The 22411-nt window shown below is 43.8% G+C and overlaps 2 protein-coding genes across 3 annotated transcripts in view; one reads left to right on the forward strand and one right to left on the reverse strand.

Annotated features, from left to right (window-relative positions):
* The window catches only part of TNFAIP8L3 (TNF alpha induced protein 8 like 3), a 41615-nt gene that overhangs the window by 5471 nt on the left and 13733 nt on the right, over window positions 1-22411 (reverse strand). The gene's annotated exons all lie outside the window — the stretch shown is intronic.
* The window catches only part of GLDN (gliomedin), a 90087-nt gene continuing 87756 nt past the window's right edge, over window positions 20081-22411 (forward strand). Inside the window, exon 1 of the mRNA XM_046899142.1 lies at window positions 20081-20138. The gene's annotated coding sequence lies outside the window, so the exon portion shown is untranslated. The remainder of the gene's footprint in view (window positions 20139-22411) is intronic.

Genomic DNA, 22411 nt, shown 5'->3' on the forward strand with positions numbered 1-22411 from the left:
TGTGCTCTCTGGGGCAGTGATGGGGCCTGAGGGAACGGCATGGAGCTGTGCCGGGGGAGGGGTGGGTGTGGGTGAGGGAAGGTCTGCATCAGAGGGCGATGGGCACTGCCCTGAGCTGCTGGGTGAGCATTTGGACAGTGCTCTTTGGACAACAAGAGGTTTGCCACGTGGATTTCTAGCTCTCCTGAGGACTGCAGTCTGACAGTGGAAGTCTTCCTGCAATACATTTCTCTTCAAGCATCTTTGCCTCCTACAGCCAGCGCTTCTATTTTCTGCTTTCTTTCACACGGCAAAACAAATCAGCAACGGCGTTATAGATGCTATTAGCATCCAGGAACATTGCACCAAACCTAAAAAAGAAAACCCAACCTCCCAGCACAGTGCTTTGCTGGGTAACGGTTAGCCTCCATTCCAGCAATCTGGGTGTCTTAGTTTTCATTGAAGTAAGGACTGGTTCTGCCTCAAGTTTGCTTTTCTCCCTCTTTAAACCACCGAATGAGTTGTGTCTGACAAAAGCTCTTCCAAAAGGCCGTGTAAAGGCATTGACCCCTCAGAATCCTTCCCCCCAGCTCCACAGACCTGTATTTTCACACCAGGGTCATCAGGGCCAGTCTGGGGCTGCCTGCATCCAGCCCTGCAGAGCAGCACTGAGCACAACTCGCCACACCGCCATCTGCTCCTCACGGGGATGCCTCGCGTGCACTAACCCTGCTACCAGGGTTGCTGATGACAGGACTGCCTCGTGACAGAAGTGTGAAAAGAGCTCGGCAGCTCCAGGGAGGAGAGAGAAGATTTTTTTGTAAGAATTTTAGGAGTTTTTGAGACTAAAAGGCGAGAGCATCTGTAATATTCTCAAAATAATATGATTCCAGATGGCTGCACCAAGTACAAAATGGCTGGAATTAAATGCTCAGTGACTGCATTTTTGGGTAAATATCCATTCCATCATCACATAAGTGACAGCAGATGTAGTGCGTGCCCCCGCTGTGCATGGGAGAGAACATAACTGACTTTCTGGAAATGAGGATGTGGAAACAACCAACCTGAGCGGGTGAATCCAATTAGCCACTTCTTAGCCAAAGCCTTAATAATAAGGGTTTGCAGCTGAGATATTTGCACCCCTGGCAAAAGGCTGAAGTGACACTTCCTTAAACTCTGGGGGGAGTGTTCATTCACAGGTAAAAATGTATGGAGTAGGAGCTGGTCTGCAGAACTGCTGTGGAGTTTGCCAAGTGCCATTTAAAAAATCATATTAGCTTGCTTGAAGAGAAGGGATATGGAGCAATGAGTCTGGTTTTGCCCCACCTGTGGAGATCAGATTGTGTATCTGACACTGGGAGCTGTTACCATCGTGCCTCTTACAGCTTTTGTGCTAATTCATCCATTAGCTGAACGCCAGCTCTGCCTCACCTGAAGCAGTGACACCTGCAGCTATGTGTTACCTCCCTCTGAAACTGAGAGTGCCTGAATCCGAGCTGTGCTGCTGGGAGCTGTGCTGCACTGTGCTGCTGGATCCCCGCTGAGCCCACAGCAGCCCCATGGAGGTGAGCAGGGTTGCTGAAGGATGAAGGTACTGAGGGCTGCAGGGCTGGGAGGTAATGAGAGTCAGGACGGGTCCTTGCAGCTGTGCTGCAAGTTACTGAAGGGCTGCATCTTGAACTGAAAAAGAGGGAAGTACGCAGGAGAACAAAGATGATGAAGAAGCTGAATTATTTTTAATACTCCTGAATCCTCATTTTTTTTTAAATGCAGTGCAGCCTCTGCAGCAAGAGGCCATCTTCAAGGAGTCAGCAAAGCTGCCGGAAATGTGGGCAGCCATCCAGCTGCTGGCACTGCTCCGGCCTGGAGGAGGGGACAGAGCCAGGGGACAGGACAGGCATGTCCTCTGATCTGCCACTGCCTGAGAGAGCTGCACTGTGGGAAGTGCTGTGGGGTTGGGCACAGCTGTGCACAAAAGGAATTTACTGTTTTCATGACTTTAACGCTTCACGTGCTGCCTATGTATCTTCATGCAGTGTGTGTGCACCTGCCCCAGAAGCTGTAGTTTGGGTGTGATGGTTGGAATGAAGGGGGCGATGGTACCAAAAGCTGTGGCGTTGCACGGAATGTATCTTAAGTTGTGGCACGATGGGATGTGGCTTAGTGATAGGACTCAGTAGGTCAGGATGATGGTTGGACTTTCGCAGCCCGGATGAGTCCATAATGCTCCTACCAGGCGTTCAGTAAGCAGCAGCTATCTCTATGGCTGCTGTGGATTTAGAAGGGAGAACGTGTAAAATCAAACAACAAAAAACTCTCTATTGCTTAATTTTCAGCATAATTTAAGATGTTTAGTGCTATGAAATGGTATCCATGCCAGCAGCAAATGCATGCATTGTACTTATCCTTTGTGTGTCGTTCACGTTATGAAGCAGATGAGTAAAAGTGAAAGGCAGAACTCGGGATTTCATAATAGCACTTCAACCAGGCAGAAAAAAAACGCAGGAAAAGAACTTCTCCTGCAGAACTTCAGTACTGAGTGACCAATGAGCTGCTGTGAGTGTGTGCGTCGCTCTTGGACAGCAGCAGGACCACTGCAGGAGAAACATTCAGCGTTTCCAGTAACTTTAAGCCAAGAAATCCCATAGACCAGATGGAATATATCAGCGTTCAGGGAGGGCCAATTTAAACATGTGTAAGCACAGGGGGCCCAGTGCTCAAACTTTTAACACTTCTGCATGGTTACTATGTACATAAGAGGGCTGCTCACTTCTGCAGGGGGAATGGGAGGTGGGGGACTGGTAATGGCACAGCCCCTGGGGGAAGTGCTGGTATCCAAACTTCAGAAGTCAGGCTGAAAATGGCAGCAACAGCTCCAGCAAGAGGGAACGTGACTGAATGGAGGGAAAAAATAAAAACCAACCCCACTTTTTCATCTTGATACCTCACGCAAACAGCCATCGCTGCAAAGAGACGCTTTCAGGGAGCCTAGGGATTGGAGATGCCCAACAATGATCCTTACTTCAGCAGCTGGCTTATATTTTGAAAATACTTCATTAACCCAAGGTTGCCACAGTGCCTGCAGCACCTGGCAGAGGGGCTGAGGAGCTCGTTCAGTGGGTTGGAGCTGCTGCAGTGCACCAGCTCTGCGCCCAGCTGCAGCCGGGGAGGAGTAGCTCAGCTGCTGCTTCCATTAACTTTTTACAAGGATAGGCAGTGATAGGACAAGGGGGAATGACTTTAAGCTCAGGGAGAGAAGGTTTAGATTGGATGTCGGAGTGAAGTTCTTCCCAGATTGTGGTGAGGCGCTGGAACAGGCTGCACGCAGAGGTGGATGCTTCATCCCTGGGGGTGTTCAAGACCAGGCAGGATGAGGCCCTGGGACACCTGGTCTAGAACTGGATCTGGAGGTTGGTGGCCCTGTGTGTGGTAAGGGGGTTGGAACTTGATGATCCCTGGGGTCCCTTCCAACCCAAGCCATGCTATGCTCAGCTCTGACAGCACTGCGAAGCCCTCTTCCTGCTGCCCTCGTAGGGTGTGATCTAAAACATGTCCTGTGTCTAAAAACAGCTGGCAAAGGGAGTCCAGGTGTGTGTAGGTGATCAGGTCCCAGCTCTGAAAGCAGCCACCAAAGCCCTGAATTTTGTTGGTCTGGTAACCTGCACCAGAAGCAAGGTCTAGGACGGGCTGCTAACATCCAGCTGCCGCACAACTATCCTTGTAGGCTGGCTTTCAAATGCTCAGTTTAAATTTTGCACCTCCTGTTTTGTAACGTGTGCACAGCTGTGTTGAAGTAGCAAACACCTGGCTGGCTTCTGGCAGTCGGTGTAAGCAAGGCAGAGCGCTCGTGCAGCACCCCTGCTACACACAGACAGCAAACAGCTCCTCTCTTATCTGGAAACGCTCAGGTCTTGTGGCGATGAGTAAGTCTGTCTGCCAGCAGCGATAATAAAGTATTGGTTTTTAAGCTTTGCTATACAACTGCAAAAGGTTTTGATACATCAATCACTGTATTTTATAAACAGATTTAAAGTCTTCCAGTGTCACTGCTGTTTGATAGCAAGTGCAAAATACATCAAAAGTAGAGAACATCATTACCCAAGAAAATGCCCCTTTAACTCTGGCTGATGCTGTGAGACAAAACGCTCACACAGTGACAGCAAGCTGAGCCAGGGGAGGTATCTGCAGTAGCAGGAGCCATAACAGACCATACATTTGTTGCTGGGGCTGAGCTTCAGGCTATGAGACTGCAGGGGGAGGCTCTCCTTAATGTGAAACTACAGCCCTGCACTCAAGCAGCTCAAGTCTAGCTGTGTAATGCTGTGGGGAATGTGGCAGCCGCCAGCTGCCATTTATCCTGTCCCTGTATTTTGAGATGGAAATGGTTTATGATTGCAATGGCTGTGTTTCTCTTTAAATTGTAAGCTTGATCGAGAAAACCTTCTGGATAAGATAGGTGTGCTGATGTACGCACAGCACTGCAGCAGGGGCTGTGGTAGATATGGGTAGCTCATGGAAACCAGCAGGGAGCCCTGTTGTAGTATGCAGGCAACTGGGGACAGCTTGAATTGGTTGCGAGCTCTTTTGCCTTCACACTGTTGGTGATTTCTCAGCAGGCATTAACTCAGAGTTTAATTTCAGTCTGAAATATTTTGTGCTTAACCTCCTTTGTCTTCTCCACGTTCATCACTCTTCTTACACCTTCCTAAAGGTGCCATACCTTTACAAGTAAAGTATTTTGGTGACTGCATAACAGTCCAGTTATACAAATCATTATAGAAAATTATTCTTGTGTGCATGTCAAGCTGTGTGATTTTCCCAACAGGACAGTGGTAAGTTCTTTGATATATGCTGAGTGACTGCTTTCTGCTTAGACAGGACATAGGCACGTAGCGCTGATTTTCTTGTGAAGGGGAAAAATGTCTCATCCTTCTTTATAAGGATACAACTCTCTTCCACACATCGTGATTATCTAGAAAGGAAGATTTTCTTGCCGAGGTATTTGTCACAGAATTTCACAGGCCCTGAAAAACCTTGCAAGGTCTCGTAGCTCTCCAGTTTTTACACAGACACAATGACTGTAGCAGTGTCGTGTAGATGACCTGCAGGACTTGCTGTCGGTGCTACTTCATGACCGGTTTCCAAGCTGGTAGATTCTGTTCTGAGCAAAAATTGGAGGAAAGCTGTAATTGTGAGCACTGCCTGTATTCCATGGAGAATACAGCCAGGCACCCTGACATGCAGCAGCCAGAACCACCTCACCGAGAGCCATCAGAGCTTTCTGTTCTGTGCACACCACCATTCCTGCTGCAGGAGGGCAGTGACAACTTGCCCCTTCCACACAAATTACCTGTGCCTCCAAGGGGAGGGGGAAAAAACAAACATCAGAAGCAGCAGCAGAGCCAGGATGGGCAGTGTTCAGCAGCGTGGCAGGTGCTTCATGTCCCATAGGTCTGTGCTTTGAGCAGCTGCTTGCAAATGCCCAGGAATGGATCTGCTGGTTCAATCTGTGCCTGTTCTCCTGGTGTGGGTTTGGAGCCAGGGAACAGCTACATCCTGCTCTGATATCCGAGTGCTTGCAGCGGGCCTTAGGGGACCTCACTCCCATCTCAGGAATGGTTTAGATTCTTTCCTGCGCATCTCTTCACACACCCTGCTGGTAGTGAATGGAAGATGAGGGCTATGGAGGTATCTGGGCTTTTGTGAGGTCTGTGCTTAGTAATTACCGCATTTATAACTCCTGGCTAATGGGAGGCATAAGTCTTGCTGTGCATCCGTGGCTCAGATGCTTTGTAGTCCTTCCCCAGCAGTCGCACAGGAGCCAGCAATTCTCAGTAGGAGTATGGTAATATGTTGTAGTAGAGCAAGGCTTGGCAGTATCATCGCTAAGTATTAAACGAGGTCTCCGTGCAGTACACGTGTGCTTCACTGCTGATTTCTCTTTCCCCCTCTTTCTTTTGTACTCAGGAAGAAAATTCTGCACGTTTATTTCAGTGCTTGAAGTTTTCTTGTTGCAGTAACCGCTCCTTCTCCAGAGATGTACCCCTTTGCCTTTTACATAGAGTACTTCTATTTCTGATTCCAATATATTGAGATTGGCATGAAAAATAACCACATCCATGCTCTGGGGATGTACAAAATTCCGTGAGAAAGCAAGGAATTGGGACAGCTGGTCCAAGGATGCCATGAAACTAAAGATGGCATTGCTCTGCAGTGTAGTACAAGGCCAAAGGAAAGTGTGGGGGAGGGAAAGCACGTTTACTATACAAGGTCAAGGTGAACAAAGATCCAAGAACAACGAGCTGTGAGTGCAGGAGGTGGGGGGCTGCTGCTGACCAGCTGGGCTCTCTGGGGAGAGGGGAGGGCACAGTGGTGGCCCTGCGGGACTGAACCAGCAGCTCTGTCCTCCACACTGCTCAGATCTGCAGTTTATCCCATGGCTCTTCATTTAGAAAAAGCACTTTTCATACAGGAGACCCTGCAGGTGTGCAAGTCAGTTATGTCTGAAATATTCTTTTAAACCTTCCTCTCCAGCCATGCTTAGTGGTAATACTTTGTATGTTTCAGAGCTGCTGCTTGTAAGGTGTGTGGGTGCTGCTTATGCCTGTGTATTCACTGAAGCTTTCCAACAGGAACATGAAGGGTTTGTTAAAGCACTTAAGCGCAGTCCAAAACTTCTATTCCTAGTGTGGGAATACTTGAGGGCAGGGGTGAATTTGCCCGTTCCCATATGCAGGACCCCTTTGCTCTCTGCCATCTCCCTGAACGTGCCACTCACAGCACTCTCCCACACTGCCTGCAGGACGGGGCGCTTTGCTCGGCTCCTCCAACCTCTGCCTTCAGCCCTCACGCTGCATTACCATAATAGGTGACAGGACATCAGCCCCTGCTCTGCCCTCATAAACCGCACGATAACTTCATTGCCATTTGAAGCAGAAAGTTTTATTTCGCTGAGCTCCAATGAGCTGATGTTTTGGGTTGCAGCTTTGTAACAAAAGCACAGTACCAGATGGGAATGTTGCCTTTGCAAGTCCTCAAGACCTGAGGGCATCCTTCCTTTCCAAGTAAGAACTGTTGATAGTATCAGTGTCTGAATGGGGCCTGGTTTGCTTTATTGTAACTCATTTTAAGTGCTTTGTTTTTTCCCTTCTACTGAAAGTTTAAGGATTCCTCCAGAGATTTGTACCACGCAGTCCCCTGTGCAGATACCAAACCTATTTGCTGCTTAATTATGATCTCAGTACTGGTAGCATAAAGTCCATCTTTAATGGGTTACTTCAGCGGAGCAGTGATAAACGAACCAACGGGATTGCAGTTAAAAAAAGAGAAGTCCTCTGCTTATCCTGACCGAGGAGCCCATGGCTGCATTCCCTTTAGCTCAGTTTTCTTCCTTCATCCGAGAGCAGACGAAGGCCGTCATACCGAAGCAGCTGCCCACGCACACACTGCCTCTATGTATGCCTTTACAAGCAAAATCCAAACTGAATGTGTCAGTGCTGTCAATCCAGGGATAAAGCGATGGCTTGTTCTCGGGCTGAAAGTGCTAGAGAGGTATTTAATGGTAAAGCTGAAACTGAAAAGGCAGAAGACGTGAATACTTAAAAAGAAAAAGAGAAGCTTTTTCCCAAAGGAGAGCAATGAAACTAGAAGGTTCTCCATTTACTCAGGGTTTAAAACAATGCTCTACTGTTTGCCTGGTTATGTGAAATAAGAAAAAAATAAAGATTGTACAGTTACAGAACGTCAGGCTGTGTGAAAGCCTTTATTTCTTTTTAAGATGTCTCTGGAGGAGACCAGCTCCTGGGGAGATGGCCAACCCAGATTCTGGATGGAAAACTCCTGCCCGAAGGAAAAAATGAATGCTGGCCGATGCTGCGCAGCTGGGATTCATCACACTCCCCATTTCTTACAAGTCTTTGTGCATCTGATCGGGGGTTTACTGGTGGGAAGAAGCACGTGTTGCTGCATGCCTCGGATGTGATCTATGACTCTTTTCCTTTCAGATGAAGCCTGATCTGGACTTCAGTGTGTCCTCTGGGCGATGTGTTCTGCGCCACTCACCTGCGGCACGAGGCCAAGCACCCAGGCAGGATGTGCACAGCACTGAAATGGAACAGGGGATGGAAAAAAGACGCACACTGTTAGGCACCCGTCCACATGAATGGGGCCACCTGCTGAGTTCCCTGAAATCCTGTGGTAAGGAGTGACCTGTGTTTATCTGGCCTTTTCTTTAACATAGAGGATGAATTGTTAAACCACAAAGACATCAGTGTACCCTAATGGCAAATTAATGACAGTGTACCCTAAGTATTAATGACAATTAAGGAAAATATGAGCCAAATCTCACAACAAGGAGAGCAAAAGAAGATAATTTTATGTGGAAGGATACAGAGATCCTCGGTATGAGATCTGCATGAATTTATCTGCCAGAAGTCGGTGTCCTGCTATCCTGTACTAAGGAGAGAAAGGTCCTGAAGATGGACTGGAAAGAAAGGGAGGAGAGCCTAGATTAAGAGTGATGGTTTTCTTGTTCCAGCCTTAAACTGGAAGGATAAGCACGACATTAATGCTTTCACAGCGGTGTAACTCAAGAAACACAAAGAATGTCTTCCAGCCACAGCTCCTTTAGGGAATCATGCTAAAGGTGACCATCTGGTTTCATGCTTTTATCTCGTTCATTGTCTCTGTGTATTGTGAAACTTATCACATCACGAGGAACATCCTGATAACGGGGACACTTCGTCTGTCATCAAGGAGTCTCTCATACAAGCTTAAGGGTAGTAGCAAATGACTGCCTGTAGTGGAGAAGTTCAAAGTGCAACCTTTTATTTCAGGAGAGCAGAAATGGAAAAGAGGTTGGAAAAAATCTCGCAGTGGTCAAGATGGCTCTCAGGAGGTCTGCTTCATTATTCTGGCCAGGGATGTGAGTAACAGTGATGCTCTCCTTTTACTTATCCTCATACAAAAACGCAGCCGTTTGGATTCAGAACTGAATAAACAGTTAAGTAAATTCAGAACTGTGATAAAAACAGATAAGAAGAATGTGCCGTTTTTGAGGGGCTTGAGGTCTGTGGAGTCTGAGTACACGTGTCCGGAGCTCATTCCTGCTGATACCTACGCATGTACCGCAAGCATCCAGCTGAATGTTGGTATAATGCAGAAATGTTACTTCTGAATACAGCAGTCATAACAGTCTCCAGAGAGACTCCACACAGCCTGAATCAGGCCCAGCTTAATAATAAGATTAAAATGTGCACAGCCCCCGTGCTGTTCTCATCTCGCTGTTTCAGATGCCAGCAGAGCTGCTGCCTCTGTATCTGTTAAGCAATGGCAATTGAATAACAGACAATTCCACAGCTCTCCTAAAAGTATTTGTGCTTACTGAAATAATTCATTCCACCAAAACAACTGCTGCCTCTAGAGCTATTTGCTCTATTTTGCTCTTTCTAATCTCAGGCATGAATTTTTAGTGTCTCCAGTGCATGCTAAAGAACAGAGAGCCCAGGATGCACTGCTTTTCCTTTGGAGGCAGTACTAAGAGGAGGGCCTGGCAGTCTGCAAGATTGTCTAGAGAAACAAGGGTACCAGGCTCATGTGTCCTTATGGGTTTCAGCTCTTCCTGAAACAGCATCTATCCCTATTCTTGCACTTGCTATACTATGATCCAGGGCCATTCAAATCTAATGATATAAACAAGGAGCAGAAGGCAGTGACTGCCACAAAGAGCCCTCAATCAAACCATGCATTTGTATTCTTTTCAGTGGTGACAGGAGCATGAAGAAGGAATGACCATATGCTCGTCATTCTTTAGTAGTAACTTCTATACCAAAATAATCTCAATTATTTGCTAGAGGTTTGCACCACAAAGCCTAATAAGCACAATAACCCAGTGTTTGTGCTCCAAATGCAAATACTGCTGTACTGCTCACAGGGAATAGAACACTGGCAATAACGTTTAGGTTCTTATCAGCTAGTAATCCGGCTCTGTGATATTCTGAAATAGAACTAAATCATTTACCTTTTACTGACAGTCATCATTTAATAAAAATTCCTGGGATGACTTAGGCCAAAAGACATAAAGTTTGCAGCCTTGCTCACACAGACATCGCACGTCATATATTCAACATCGTGAATTGAATGTCCTTTTTCAGATCTGGAATAGGAGCCTTTCTGTTTGTTCTCCTTGCTTCATTTTGATTATTGCTAATTTGAGCTGCTGATGTTGTTATTGAGCCCTGCACTGCCATGGATTTGAAACTTCCCTTGGCAAAGCACTGAGCAGAATGTAACTCAGCTCCATGACTGGGAGGTCAGCTACACTTGCTGCCAAACTTGCTGCTGGCATGGTTTATTTTTACTCCACCCCCTCCAAGTCTACTCAATGGTTCTTTTCTGCAGCAATCTGTTCTCTTCCTCTGAGCCTGATGGTGCTGCTGAGGATCCCTGCCTTTGGGGTGGGCTCCCTCACCCACGCTCCTCAGCTGCTGGCAATGTTGGACCCTCCATAGCCCCAGGCATCTCAATGTTCCAGCATCTCCTCATCATCTAGGGAGCCTGTCTATCCTTTCTTCAAACCTAAAGCCTGAAGATGATTTACCATTGCCTGCTTTCAATGCCCTGTCCCCAGATATTAAATACTTTCATTCTCACAGAGAAAATGCAAAGCTCTCTGACTGCTTTACCCTTCCAGCATGCCTAATAGCCAGCCCTCCTATGAGAAAGATGATAAAATCGCATTTTCTTACAGCAATGGGCACCCTGGTGAGCCTCTCAGCCCAGCTCCCTGCTTTGTGAGCTCATTAAACACAGCCCAGCGGTGCTGGTATAATGTTGCATTGGATGACACTCATTTGATTTTAATATACATGGAAATCACTTGTGGAAAGCTTTTATTAAAGAAATAAAACTCAGTGCCACAACCTGATCTTACATAGAGAGACACTGCCTAGAACTGTGAGCAGTGTGTGAGAGCAGTGTGATTTCTGACTAATGGAGTCAGTGGGTGAAAAGCCTAAAAAATGTCATCTGTCATTGTCAACATTTTGGCCCCACGTCTTTGCTCAGAGTCAGCTGAGACTTCTTTTTTACCCCCTTGCAAATTGCACATAGGATACGAATCTCTCTGCAGTTGCTGTCTTAGAATGTAGCCGGTGAGTTTTGGGTAACTGAGAATATCAGTGCTGTTGAGAGTGAATCTATAGATGTGACTCCCCACAAGAATTTATTCAGGGCAACGCTGGGTATCCTACAGACATTTCTAGGGACACTTGACAATTCTACAGCTGCCTGTTTCATCCCAGAATAAAACACAGACCAAAAATCATTAAAATAATTTGGCGTATTTCAGTACTGGAAAAATATACAGCCCAATTGCTGAGTTTGGATATGCCTGTATGACTTCTGGTGTTGTTTCATTACTTTCCTCTTCAAGGTTTGCCTGTCAAGGATCATATATTTAAGAATAAAAGAAGCATTATCTAATAGCTGTATATTGACATTAGAATCAATGAAACTATGTGTGCTTTGAAGTGGTTCTCTCTTTCATTTCCCTTATAAAGATAACTACAAGAATGTGACTAGATGACCAAGATACGGTAAGAAAAAGTTGTCCCTTCGCCTGCCTAGCTGAAGTACAGAAGGCAAAATGTTTAAAGAAAACATTTGTTCTTGTTTTCTTTACAGAGGTCCTTCGTACCCTTATTTGTATACATGCATGTGTTTTGAGAAGCAGAGTACCATGTTTCTCAGACTATATCGGCTCCGTACAGGATGCTTAGTGATATCATTCTAATTTCCTGTTGTGGACGGAGGATAACCATGCATTGCACAGCAGCTGTGGCCTGAATCAATGTCCTGAAATCCAAAATCTCGTCGTTCATCTTCAAGTTCTGATCCTCCAAGTAAGTGCAGATGAATACTTTCTGGTTTCTTTTAGTTATGTTTATTTTTTACTATGACAACCTGACAAACAGAGCAAGCTTGAATCTTGCCGGGTGTGTTTTTGCCTCATTCCTCCCTGTTTTAATAAAATAATAAGTGATTAACATTTCTGTATTCCAGACGAATTGTATTATGTCAATGGCTGCATTAGGAGTGACTTTCAGTAGTGTTATCCTTGCTTTAGTTTTAGAAGCGGAAGGGCAAAAGGAGACCTGTGGGTCAGCAAAGCAGCAGATGAACAGCTTCAGAGATAGGAATGGTGAAATGTGTGCAGTGGGTGATGTTTTAAAAACCACAACCAACCAAACAAAGCACAAAATGAAAAAACCCACCCAGCCAACCAAACCAACAACATTCTGAAGTGCTGTTATCTAATTCTGTCAAGCTCTCATGACTTATAAGATCTCTGGAACTCTTAGTTCTGTGTCATTTATTGGCTGTCATTCTTACCCCATATGCTAGCTCATGTGTTTTAGTTCAATATGGGCAACAGTAATCACATTCTGTTCCTAAAGTGTTTAATCTCCTCCTCTCTTTCTTTGTTATAAAAGAAAAATGGACTTTCCTTTACCAAAAAAGTGCCTAAACCAGTTTAGACTTCTGACAATGTCTGCATGTTCCAAATGATATGTTTCTATGAAATGCAGTATTTTGCTGGGATTTAAATGTGACATTAATTTTTCCCCATTGCAGTTCTACAATCATAGTTATTTATCTGAATACCTACTCAAATAGATATGACCTGGGAAGTCTACATCACATCCCTACTTGTGTAAGGAAAGACTGGACAGAGTACGGAAAACATCCAGTGCGTCAGCTTGCTCGTTGTTTAAGACATTCTGTATTGCATTAATAGCAGCATGGGAAAAAGCACTCCGCCCTTGGGATAACAAAAGTACAGCACTGAATTTGGAAGGGTCATTGCTTCCCTTCCACAAGCACATTTTTGTCCCTTGTCGAGTACGGAGCGTATGATGCTTTCTCTCAGAACTGCTTTGTGACTCTAACAATTCCAAAAGTGCCTATTACCTCTTGTTCTGGCCTTCTGCTGTATTTTTGGAGTTACAGCTTAAGTTGGCCACTGTTGCCTGAGTGCTTCAGGCTTGGTGCGAACTTGGGGAGGGGAAAATGCTCAGCTCAATTTTATGGTAACGGATATATTTGTACGGAGCCTTTATAGCATTCAGTGGAAAAAGTCTCCTCTCTGAACCCTTGCAGGATCTGCAGCATTCGGTAGCAGCATGTTGCTAATGAATGAGTTCCGCAGAGTAAAGCTGTTTGGCTTGCTTTTCCTAATTGAGATGTACGGCACTGAATGGCATGAGCTAAGTGATGAGTGGAACGGCCCAAAGCCCTGATAGCTGCAAGAGGTTATTAATACCAGCAATGTATTGTATAATGTACTTGAAAATATACAATCCTCATCCTGTGACCAGGTACAATAACAAACCTATTCTGCTCTGCCAAGTCCCCACTAACCCCGCTGTAGTGAGAAGAAAAAGAATGGAGGCACTGCAATTTCCTTGTGCGGTGCCAGAGAGCACTCAGAACAGCCCTGTGCCTGGGAAGGCTCAGGGGAGGCCGGGTTGCCAGCCCTGGCACCTCGCTGATTCTCAGCACTATTTGTTGCTTTTTTTAAACCAAAAGTGAGTCGGAACTAATCAAAACACGCCGCTTTGGCAGCCAGGGATTTCACAGCCAAGCCCTGCTTAAACTTACTCGTGTAAATAGCTTTGTTATAGGACACTTTCTGAGGAAACTAAGTGGAATTTAGTGTAAAAACAGAATAAAGAATCTTGATATTTCCCCCGCTATATTTTCTGATGCATCCTAAATTTTTGCCTGTACGAAGGTAACCCTGCTCATGCAAAGTAGTGTTTAATGGCCATGTTGAATAATAGCCCAATGATGAGTCAGAGCCTTGCTGAAAGTTGCGCTCAAGCTGTAGGAGAACATAAATGCTGAACCAAAGTGTAATTGCAGCCTTTTCTTCTCCTGCCCTGAGGTACAGTTCCAGCCTCTGAAACTCCTGTTTGCTCTTCCTAAAATATGAAGCCAAATCCTCTGGTGTAAACTGGCGTAGTTGCACCTATGCTGATAAACCAGCATGGTTCTGTAGCAAGGGAGGGAGCTCTGACCTCATCGTTGCTTTTTTTTATAGATGATTGACTGAAAACCAATATTTACTCTGATCTGAAAGGGGCTTCAGACTGCTTATATGTTATAGCTGTATCCACTTCTTCTGTGGAGACGGAGATTCATGAGTTATGAGCAATCCCAAGCTTTAATATAAGCTGGGAACTTTCTTATTAAACTACTTCGATTGAAAATGTTGAAGGGCTGAAATATTATTTGAAATGTATTTATTTCTGATAAAATTCCATAAGATTTCTTGTCAATATTTCAAGCTGTCAGACAGCTCTTCCTTCCTGTGTCTATTGTTGCATTAGCTTTGCTGCATAGAATTTTGCTTGGAAAAGTGAGTGTGCTGTGCAACAGCAAATCCAGCTTTTTGTTCCTCTTCAGACTAAAAGAGCTGATATTGGTGTCCGTTTTGTAGACTCAACATCCCTTAGACACACAAAAGATGTGTGTATATGTACATATATATGTATATGTGTGCATAGCACCATTAGATTTTGCTTATTTTTGAGAAATGAGACTTTGTCTTTTAACTGGGTCTAATCTTGCAAACACTTGCGTAGGTTTCCACAATGATTTTGTGATTTCATCTCTGCGACACCACAGGACAGTAGTAATTACTTCAGGTTTTATTAGCTACTGTCTAAAGCCTTTGTCATTTCACAGGGTACCAAGTGTATTTATTGGGATATCCTACTTCTAAGATAAACTGTGGTTAAATGTTGTTATCATAAAGTGTAAATGGCTGAAACACAAAGGGAGCAGTCCTATTTCTCAAACACTGCAGGATGAAATCACATACTTTGGGGAACTGTTGCTTATTAAGAAATTATTTATGAGTTGAATTATATCACTTCTAAATATATAAAGAGTTGGGATGCCTTCCAACAGTTATTAAAGAAGTGAGTCGAGTGATGCTTCCCAATTAAATCAGATGGGCTTTTTTTTTTATTAACTTCTCAGTGTTTTGTGTTTGTTCTTCCGCTGCTTATGATTCAAGTAGATAGCATACAAAAGAAGTCTCACACATCCCCTCTTTGGTATCCTTTCATGCAGTGGTGATCTGTAGGAGTCTCAGTAGGTGCTTTCTACATGAAAAGTTTCTTTCTTGTCCCTATAAATACTGCTGGTGATTGCTTTTATTTAGGATGAGTTGTTATGCGGAGCTTCAAAGCTTCTAACTTCTGATGGCTCATTTAGATCTCTATACTTGAGTCTTTGATAATGACTGTGATCAAAAAATTGCAGAAAACAGAGCAGTGCAGAAAACACTGACCTCTGTGGTAGCACATACACTGCCTGGGCTATGGAAGGAAACAGGCATAACTCCATGGCTTCATGTATTAGAAGGGGAATAAAGATGAATTAATTAAAACAGAAGTGCTAAAGAAAAGAAAAATCCATTAAACCACAAAGCACTCAATTTCCCTCTTGCACTGGAAGAAATTCAGAAGCTTACAGAGAGTTTATGAACCATCTATGCACTACTGTTCATGTGCTGTATAGCACTTGTACCAGCTCTCTATAGAGTAAAAAAATGTCACAACACTCCACAGATGCTAGGCTCTATTTTCAAGGTAAAAATGTTATAGAAAGTTACTGGTCTAGGCTGAATGCTAGGCTGTGTAGACCTGAATGGACATACTCAGACCAAAGCAGCTCATGACCTTATTTCAAGGTATCAATGAAAAAGGTAATTAGGAAAACCTAGTCAATTAACTATAGGCTCAAATTAAATAAATAAATTATTAAATTAAATTAAATTACAAGCTTAAATTTACTATAAAAATGCTCTCAACTGAAGAAATGTTAAGTCACCTGCAAAATGAAACAGAACACAGAAAGTTGCTGCAGTAGAGTATCGGAATGTGAGTGTTTACTTCTTGGCAGGTCAGTCTTCCCATTGCTGCCTGCCGTCACTGCTGCTGCAGAGTTGTCTTTGTTCTATGCTGAAGGAGTTTTTCTCCTCTGGAGTTTATAGGGATTGTCTTTATTGTTGGGTTTGCCTATTTTACCTACTTGAAGTTTGCCACTCAAAAAAGAATATTTTTTCCCTGGTACTTTGGAGTAGACAGCAGGCTCCTGTGTCTCTGGCCCATTTACTTAGCTGTGTTACTGGTTCATCTAGTCACTGATTGATCGTTCACAAGATTAAAATAAAGGTTTCTCCTCCACTTAGCTGGAAAATGAAACCAGATTGTGTTACTTGGAAAAACGATTTAAAATGATGGAAACAATTCTTGTACAAGAAAGACAGAAATAACTCATCACAAGGGTATTCCTCAGTTGCCCATTGAAACAGCAGCCTATTGTGCTTTGCTTTTCACTGACGCACTTCTGGAGCTGTTCTCTAAAAAGAATCTACAGTCGGTGGGTCTGAACTGCTGCTTTCTGTCTGGAAACAGAGTGGCTATTCCATAGCCTTTATCCAAAAGCTCCTTTTGAAAGCTGAAACACTGGACCACAGAGATCGGCCAGAAAACACCAGTGGGAATGTAGGAAGTCAGTCCTTGCCTAGTGTCTGTACATCCTGCCGGCTCCTCCCTTTCTGCTATGACAATTCATATGCTGGAATAATGACTATCATTGCTCACGCCATGTATAGGAGCTTCAGCCAGTGGATTCATGAAGACAAATCTGTTTGTCACACATCCACACCTCCACCAGCCTTCACGAGAACTTCCCTGAAACCATGTTCAGCAGTTACTTGGACTTGCAGGCAGAACACAGCTTTACCCAAACTGCTCTCCTTCCTACAGAATGGAATTATCCATGGGATCCATGGGATCATTTGTTTATTATCAGTTTTATTTATTATCATATTATTTATTATCAGTAGAGTTGGCACTTACTGAACAATCTACTGTTTTCAATAAAGCCTTTTTCAGGACCTCATGTTTTCAGGGCACAGAACTGCCATCTAAACGGATGCTTTTACATGATTGCAGCTGTCTTTGTGGGAGATGGTACAACCTTGCAGAGACAGAATTAAGATAATGAGTGATGCACCTTCAGCAGGGAGAGGACAGCTTCTGGCCGTGTGAAAAGTATCTCTGCTTTTCCTTTATGTTGTACATGGTTAGCAAAAACTATGGCTGTTCTCCATGGTTAGGGCTGTCAGTCCCTTAGATAATATTCTTTACAATCAAACGATGCTTTAGATCAGGGGATCAGGAGCAAAATCCACCATCCTGGTGAGTTACACACCTCCCCACATCTTCACAATGACATTCAGAGGGCAGCAGCACATAAAAATACATCTTTCTGTACTTAAACAGATTTTCGTGGAATATCCACAAGCCATTAACTTCTTTAGAACTCTTACCAAACAAGACCAACCATTAACAGCCATTTATAGGCAGAATTTAAGGTGATTTTTTTTAATGCTGTATTATCTGGGGTAGTGGAACATACAGAGAATTACTACAAAAATCTTCAAATAGCTAAAAGCCAATGTAAGCCCTTACAAGTATACAGGCCATAGGTCCTTACTGAAGTATATCATATGGAGAAATTTTTTACCAGAGCTGGAATAGGATAGGGGAAGGGGTGGGGGAAGGCAGAGCCTTTTCCTCCTCACCCACAGTTCAGCTCAATCCATTCGTGTCATTACGTTACTGGAGCTGTGCAGTGTGTGTTCCTCTCCCAGATGAGGACTGCAGCCATCCCTGCTGATTGTAAAGTTTAACCTTCTCAGCCCCTTTAGCAGCAGCTCACATCCAAAATAGCACTTAGCTGCTCCAAAAATTATCATAGCTTTTCTTTTTGAGTCACTGCCAATGCGGAGTCCGTCAAATTGGTTATTTACAATACATCCTAAAAGCCCTTTGACATCCCAATCAGTAGCAAAATGAAATAATCATTGATTTCTTACAAGATGTATCAGTCTTTATGCCTTTATGGCGAGGAAAGAAAACAGAGGCTTCAGAGATAATCAGAGTAATAATAACTTATAAATCTCCATCTGCAAATAGCAACACATACTTGCATATATTCAGCAAATAAGGATTTTAAACGTTTTCTACATTTTATAATTGGAAAGCTCTCCTCTTAAATCATACTGAACCACAGGATGGTTTGGGTTGGAAGGAACATCGAAGATGATCTAGTTTCAACCCTTTTGATGTGGGTAGAGATGCCAGAACTGAAACACAGACATTTTCAATTCCTGGTTGCAGAATACATCCCGCTTAATGAGCCATCACCATGTAGTGTGTTGCTTCTAGTAAACGACCATTAAAATGAAGGCTACCTGATAGAGTGCAGACCTAGCCAGTTATAAATGATAACACTTAGCACCTAGATGATCTAAGAGTCTCTTCCTGCTCAGTGAGAACTGAGAAGTCTATTGCATTTGTGCCAGAAATGTCATTCTGTAACATTCCTGTTTGGGAAAGGAAAAGGAAAAGAAACAGAAGCATATCACACCCATTGCCTTCCAGGCAGGAGTTAGGAAAATCACATCAGATCACACAGAAAAGAATTTCTTGGTTGGTATCACAGCTGGGATTAGAACTACCTGCCTCTTCAATATTCCAATTTCTTAATCACTGGAAAGGTAATGTCCTCGCTGAAATATTTCCTGTAGGACTGTGCTTAGATAACATCTAAGATGAAGAGGCTCAGCCCCATATTTGGACTCCCACCACCTTCACTTTAGAAGTTATCTGTCTCTATGTAACCTAAACATTTGTATCCTCATATAGTTTGTACAAAATTCCTTTTTTTAACTTCCATACACAAATGATACCTTCAAATCTTTTGAAAAAATACCAGCAGTATCTTCTACTCCTCTTAAACAGCAAACGTCTTTGTACCATACATGCTACCCATCTCAGAGAACACCACCGTTATTCCTTAATTTATCCAATCACGTAGCCCTTGTTCTTGTAGCCAGCAGATTTCACACTCAAGCTGAGAATTTTCATTAAGGCTGGAAAAAGGAGAGATTTTGGGACATGGCTAATCATGATTCCTTTATTACACACAAGTATCAAAAAGTATTCTGGTTAATGTGAACTTCCCAAAGCTTTATGCCATTTGAAACCGTGTACTTAGCATGAAACCTCGGTTTTCCAGTCCTATTGTTTTCTCCATTTGAACATAAACTTTCCTGTGCTAGGAAGCCAGCTTCACACACAGGCCAATTAACCACCATTCAGAATGGGGGAGGAAAGATTACTGTACTGGAATGCTGCTGTTTCTTAGCAACCATGAAAGATAGAGTGAAGGATATTCAAGAGAGACCCAAATAACATCTTTTCCAGATTGAGAATTTCCACCTAGATTACCTGCTAGCATGGTAGTCAATTAATTTTAAATTTCCATTTTCCTACTCTGCTGCTATGTTCTTTGCAGGCTTGAAGAGCTTGACTTGCACAGTCTGAGGTGGCACTTAAGGATTTAATTTCCACAGAGCTGATATCTACCAGCTACTTGTTGCTACTTAGGAAAAACTGTAACATTTGATTAGAAAAACATTTTTCTGTTTCCTTCCAAAATAATGGCTGACTTACATCCAACTCCTCACCTGGTGGGAGTTTTATCGGTGTAAAGCTGCGAGGTTATGCCCTGTTCCAATATTACACAAAAACGAAACTGATTTTATTAATAGCAAGGTGGGAAATTATGATGTTCCTCATAATTCTAATCAAGTCTTTTGAGCGCTTAAATTACTGTGTTCTGAAGATGCTTATTTCACATTACCAATTTTACACTGCAAGACAAACAATGGAATCGCTAGTTTTCAGCAATATGAACAGAATCTAAAACACTCTGGCAGCTGAAAACTCCAGTTCTGTGGGAAACGCATCTGGCACAGAAAGGGGAGAACAGCAGTGCCAATACATAACGTTGGCACCCACCAGGCAGAGGGTTCTCTTTGTGCAGGGAAACCATCTTAGGAGGAAGTCTGCCCCTCATAGCACAGGGTGCTCCTCAGCAGCCAATCAGGGGCTTTGCTGAGCACCTGCACCTGGTGCTTGAAATGGAAGAGAGGTGGTAGGAAGGCTCCTGGCTTGCTGCAGGGCAGTACAGAGGAGAAGGTGCTTGTGGAAGGCTTGTGCGCAACTGGTCAGGTGAGTGCTTGGTGCTACTGGGAGGTCTCGGGGCTGATGGCTGTTGGAGGCTATGTGAATTATCTATGCTGGTATTGTAGTGTTCTTGGTCTTTCTAGTCCTGTGAGGCCGTTTGCTGCTGAGCAGTGTGAGAGGCTGTGTTCTGCGCTGGGGGGAGCCCTTGTCTGTCTCAGAGTGTGCTCTGGGCAGCCTGAATAGCTGTTTTGAAATGCCTACAAACAAAGGTGGTTTTTCACAGTGCCATAGGAAGAAGCAAGTGTGTATAGGGTTTCTGCAATCTCTCTGTGTTATCCTGGCTATTGAGGGTATGGAAGGCTACAGGTGAAGCTAGTGTTTGTCTGGGTGGTCGGTGTACTCCTGGTCTGTTATCCCATGGAACTGAGAATGGATCCAACTGCTGATGCAGACTGATGCTTTTGCTGAAAGAAGCCTCTCTAAACATATAGGCATCTGAAGCTGTAATTCTTCAGTCACAAACTGATAGTGGCATCTGGAAGGACACTCTGCAGGATGCCATGTGAAGCAGCAAGTCATCTCTGCAGGCATCATGTGTGCCTGCCAATCTATCTGGTTATGTATTTAAAGGACTCTCTAGCAATGGCAGGGAGCGGGGAAAGAAAGAGGAACCAGTTGGGTTAATCAGTAGAAAGAAGTATATACTCCATGCTCAAGTGGTGCTCACTGAAAGAGATTTCCCTTGCACTGTAAACTTAAGGTGCCCTGAAAATAACGTCATGTTATAATTTAATTGCTTTCTGTTGAGGTACTTTATTTTGCTCTGAAAGGTAGATGAATATTTAACTCCCCTAGTATTCAAATGAGTATCATCAAGGCTTGATTAGTTTATTTCTGGCAGCAGAATAGCTGAACATTATGCCAATTGCTTTCTGTAGTAGTCTTGTTCATGCATTGTATTTCAATAAGTGTTCTTTGATGTATTCCTCTTGCACAGCCCAATTGACTTTGTAGCCTGCTGACTTTGGAAGAATAAATGCCTTTCCCTTTGTTCACTTACTGGTCAGGATGAGGCTGGCATTTGCAGCAGGACTCTGGAATGTCGCATCTGTTAAGGCTTAACTTAAGACCTACTAGACCTTGTTTCTTTCACCTGTTCTTGTGCATGTCAAAACCTCATTTTAATGCCCTTCAGTCTGCTTAGACTTTTCCAGAGGAAACTTATAGTACTGCAGCAAAGGATTAAGGCAACTCATAATTCCTGAGTTCTAACATTCCTTTTTGTTTGCCTGTTTGTTAAAAATCAGTTTTCTCCAATAGACTAAACAGGCCATCTATCTTGAGTCGCTTTAGGAACAGTTCTACTTTTCTAAGACTTTTTCCTGCCATATATGGCTTTGTTGTAACAAGACAAATACTGCAAAGACCCCAGATGTTTAATGTCTGACATGACATTCTCAGGTTTGCCAGAAAGTGGATCTGCTCCTCAGCAACTGCACTCGGTATTAATTTGCCTCTTGGCCTCACTGTAGCACTAAGCTGTAGAACAATGTGTAATTGGTCTCTAGGCTTGGAGTAGAATGGTGTATTTCTAATAGAGCAAAAATTCACCTTTCTCCTCCGCAGGTGTGATTCACACTCACAGAGTGCTTCTAGGCAATAGGCAGGTTTCATGTACAACTACCTTCAGGAGATAGAGGTCTCTCATTTAAAAGCACGTGTGTGTTCATTTAGCTGTCAGTAATAGCTCTTGTGCTCGAGGCTACGTAATATGAAAATACAAGATATTACTGACAGACCTTCGGGTGCAGTTTGCTGCTGACTTAGGCGAGCTTGTCAGAGCCAGCTGGCACAGAAGGTGGCTGCACCTGGCTTTCTGAAGGAACATGAGCTTCTGCACAGGTGAGAGCAGTCTGTGGGGCAGTACCTTCTGTATCTGCTGTGGACCAGTAGTACCTGAGGTGGTGGTGAGGGTGAGAAGGGGGAATAATTTGAACTGAATCTAGCGAGGCGAGAAGGGACTGTGTATTTAAAAACCTCATGTGGCCTGATGGCATGAAATACAAGCACTGCTCCCTTTATCTCATAGCGTATTCTATAATCTTCCAGCTAGAAGCAGAGAAGTCTCTGATTTAGTTTTGATTATTCTTACCCCCAAGACTGAGCTGTAGTTACATTTTGGAAATCAATGTGTTAATCACCAGGTTGCAGGTGATTTTTAGGTAACTGACCAATCAGAAAGGCTTGGAAGTTCTGAGGTTACAGCCAGCAACTGGTGGGCTATCTATACAGGTATCAACTGGAGTTATGATCTCCCT

This window comes from Gallus gallus, chromosome 10 (genome assembly GCF_016699485.2).
Source record: "Gallus gallus isolate bGalGal1 chromosome 10, bGalGal1.mat.broiler.GRCg7b, whole genome shotgun sequence".
Lineage (NCBI taxonomy): Eukaryota > Metazoa > Chordata > Aves > Galliformes > Phasianidae > Gallus > Gallus gallus.